The following is a 4,307-nucleotide window of genomic DNA, read 5'->3' as shown; positions in this document are numbered from 1 at the left end:
GACACCCAAAGAGCTATTTCTTATAATCACCAGGCAAATGAGGATTTTGTAATTAATTTTATCCTAGAACTAAAATTTCCTGGAAGTAAAATAATTTATAAATATGACCAATGATAAAGAAATCAATGAGCCTGGCAAGCACAGCCTTCTCATACTGAATGTCTCCAAGATCTGTACTTTGGATTTAAAGAGATGGTTCAAAAAACCCCCACAGCTCTGGTAAACTCTGGAATTGTCTGCTGTATTTTCATTAATTTGTGTAAACTTCATTGATTTATCATTGTTATATTTACGGTGGAATAAATGAATAGCACTATTGAGATGCATGGACTATTTAGACAAGGAAATATCCTTCTAGGATAGGGCAAATCTGGGTAAACCTGGGCACGAATTAGTTTTTCACTAGCTGATATTACATACGCGCTTGAAAATTCCCTTTACGAGGGGCAAGTTTGGGCGTTGGCCAGTGAAAAATTAACCAAGGCACCACAGGAACCACTGTGAGGTGGCTGACCTCAAAGGATGGTAAATGATAAGCTCTAACGCTGGCTTTAAAACAATCTTTCGTAACGGGAAAATTAGCTAAATTATGCTCTGTCAAGAACATAATTAAAGGAGCTCTGTCAGTAGCAGCAGCATTCGGATAAAACTAGGTCTGACAAAAACGATGTCAGAATGTGACTAAACCCCCTGCAAAATAAAATCTGGACCATCTAGAAAAAACTTCTGTAAAATCACAGCAAGGATTACCAGCAGAGCAAGCAGATTGACTCTGCCGTGAGCAGACATGTGGGGCCATGCTTACAAGATCAAACGAGGATAAGATAATCCCAGGTGAGTGGAAGGTATTTAGTGGATGTAAAAGGCCTGAGGACACTGATGCACGACGAGTCTTTTGAGAAGTAACTAGGTCGGACAAGCTGATGATTTACTCCACTCCCCGAAAGATGGAAAACAACTTTTACATAAAAGGATGGCATAGCTAAAACCTTGAGAATTCTGTTCCGGGGTGATAAACGTGCTTTGGGTCAATTTTACAAGCGAAGGGAGAACTGGTTTTGCGTACAGCCTGTGGGCTTTTGCATGGTGGAGGAGGCAGAAGAAAGCAGAGGCACACCTCCCTGCCAGCAGAGCTGGCGAATCAGCAGGGGAAATGAACGGGAGCTGGCTGTGCATACACTTGGGTGCTGTTTCTCAGCAATAAGCGGTCCTAATTATAAGCTGCATAATCTCAGCATTTTGAGCTGAGCTCAAAATGGCAGGAGCTGGACAGAAAGCTGGCAAGCCTCAAGGAGCCCCCCTGCCCACAGGGACCTGGCATAGTGCTCAGGTGGGACCTCCTCCTCGGGCCAGTGAGACTTTTGGGCAAGAGAGTCGGAAAGAGGAAATTATGCAGGCGTTAGGCAGGAATGTGGGGAAGGATGGGGTCACACTGGAAGGGTGGCGTGGAGGGTGACGGGGCAATGGGGATGCTCAGGCGATGGGAGGGATGCACAGGGTGAGAGGGTGAAGGAGCGCAGGGTGAAAGGGTGAAGGAGCGCAGGACATCGAGGAGGAATGCGGCAGGGTCGGATGCAGGCTTTATCTTTAAAAAATTCTGAACTATGCCCTCAGGAAAGACAGAGACAGAGAAGAGATCTGCTGAGGAGATAGAACATCTGTATTTATATCTATATATAAAATAAGTATGTATTTATAGATAATAAATCACAGAATCACAGAATCACAGAATCACAGAATCGTAAGGGTTGGAAGGGACCTCAGGAGATCATCTAGTCCAACCCCCCTGCTAAAGCAGGCTCACCTAGAGCATGCTACACAGGACTTCATCCAGGCGGGCTTTGAATGTCTCCAGAGAAGGAGACTCCACAACCTCCCTGGGCAGCCTGTTCCAGTGCTCTGCCACCCTCAGAGGGAAGAAGATCTTCCTCATTGTTCCAGTGCTCTGCCACCCTCAGAGTGAAGAAGTTCTTCCTCATATTCAACTGAAACCTCTCGTGTTTCAGTTTGCATCCATTGCCCCTAGTCCTGTCGTTGGACACCACTGCAAACAGACTGCTTCCGTCCTCTTGACTTCCGCCCTTAAGATATTTGTATGCGTTGATGAGATCCCCTCTCAGTCTTCTCTTCTTCAGGCTGAACAAGCCCAACTCTCTCAGCCTTTCCTCGTAGGGGAGATGCTCCAGTCCCTTTATCATCCTAGTAGCTCTCCTCTGGACTCTTTCTAGGAGTTCCTCGTCTTTCTTGAACTGGGGAGCCCAGAACTGGACACAGTACTCCAGGTGGGGTCTCACCAGGGCAGAGTAGAGGGGGAGGAGAACCTCCCTCGACCTGCTGGCCACACTCCTCTTAATATATATATATATATATATATGCATAAGTATATTTATAAAACATATTGATAGAAATAGTCATTATCAACAGAAATAAAGCATGTGGCAAAAGTTTTCATTCTTGTTTTTCTTTTCCTTCATTACAAGGTTTTATTCCCGAGTGTCGTAGTAATGTATTCCTTAATATTGTCCCTACAGTAATGGGCTTACCGACATATTTATGTCTGTCCCTCATAAATATGCTTCTCTGCTTCTGACTCTGCTTCTGACTGACTAAATGTTAGCCATGAGAAAATTAATTCTTGAATGCCAGACTCTCTTCTAGCTCACTTAGCAGTGCCTCACCGCTGAAGAGCGCTTTATTTCGCACCAGCGTGGCCTCTAAGTCACAGTGAGAATTTCCTTTCTTTGAGCACAGTCAGGCCTCGCTGGAACGGCAACGCTACTCTCTTCTGCTTGGGATCTCCACTGTTTATTTTTTATAGCCTGTAGGAAATGTTATCAGAAGGGAAAATCTAATAGCTTTGGAGGCTACCTAAGGAGAGATGGTAAATAACTTAAGCATCACCAGACGTAGTTTCAGCAGGGCCGAGAGCAGGGCAGGTTGGACAAGAGAACACAAGCATTTCATGCAATAAATGGAGTCAGCCTGCTCTGACTCGTACACCTCTTCTTTCTCTGACAGGGAGAGATCCTCTCCCTTCGTGTAACCTCTGAGTTGTGAAACAACAGTTGCTCATACTTCTGCTTCTCGTTCTGCTCCCTCCCCTCAAAACCTAGACTAAAATTTTTGCTATGACTGTTGAGGCCAGACTTTTGGTCTTGCTCACAGCGAACGCTGCCTTGTTCCACGGGAACCAACACCGGCTTTGCGTACGGAGCAGGCCTCTGAGAGGTGCACAAGTCGCGCGACATCTGGTCATTCACAACTCATTGCAAATGAAAAAAAATAAAATCATAAACGGGAAGGAAAAAACCTCAGCGAGCTGTGGCTGCCAGCACGCAGGCTGCAGCATGCTGGAAGCACATTTCAAGGGGCGAGGACAGCTCACCCTTCTCGTTTGCATGCCTGACGTGGAGGTCATTTTTTAATCTCGCGGTACAGGCAGTGTGGCCCCATACACCGGTGGGGTTGCACGCCACCCAGCCGCCTGCAGCCACAGCCCCCTGGGACCCGATTTGGCGGCCATTTCGCAGTACGGTGCTTGCGCTGGAGGTGGTGTAAGGAGAGGCCCCACCCAGCTGGCTGGGCTTCGTTTCGGGTGTGCATGAAGAAGTGCCGAAACGGAGCAACCTGGCACTCGCACGCCCCATGAGAGGCTGATTTGGTATTTGATTAATTTGATTGGAGGTGATAAACCTGCGTCTCCCTCTAAACACAGGGAGCTCTGTGCGTAAACCTGCACCAAACCACAACGGCCCCACAGCCCCGGGAGAAGGGGCCTCTTCTAAAAAGCAGCGCAAGCACTATGGCGTGAACTGGATGCTGCGGACAGGCCTAATTGCTGCAGAAACAATTAAAGTCCTTTCTAATTAATCGATGCTGGAGCAATGGTCCGGCAGGGAGCTACAGTGCAGGCTCCTACCCCTCAGGGGTGCCTGCAGACTCCCATGCACCCGGGCACCAGGTCCCACCCCAGCCCGCTTCTTCAGAAATTTTGTATTTTCCTCAGCAATTCTGTATTTTCCTCAGTATTTCTGAGCCCTGCACACCTTCCCCCGTGCTCCTGGTGAAACACAATCATGGTGCCTGGGTGGACCTGAGGTGGGTGGTGAAGAAGTTTAGGATTTGAAGAAAAATCCTAAAAAATGAGGAAAACCACAGGCTGGGGTCCTAGCTGAGACTGCGGCGGGGAGACCTCGGGCTGCCTACCCGCCCCTCGGGGCGGCTGTGGCGGGGTCGCAGCCTTCGCTCCCTCGCCTCTTCCTCTCGCACTCGGACGCCCCAGCCCCGGGGCGCTCTGGGCACACGGC

Source organism: Egretta garzetta, unplaced genomic scaffold, assembly GCF_000687185.1.
Source record: "Egretta garzetta isolate BGI_Z169 unplaced genomic scaffold, ASM68718v1 scaffold68, whole genome shotgun sequence".
Classification (NCBI taxonomy): domain Eukaryota; kingdom Metazoa; phylum Chordata; class Aves; order Pelecaniformes; family Ardeidae; genus Egretta; species Egretta garzetta.
Note: the sequence above shows the minus strand (reverse complement) of the source record.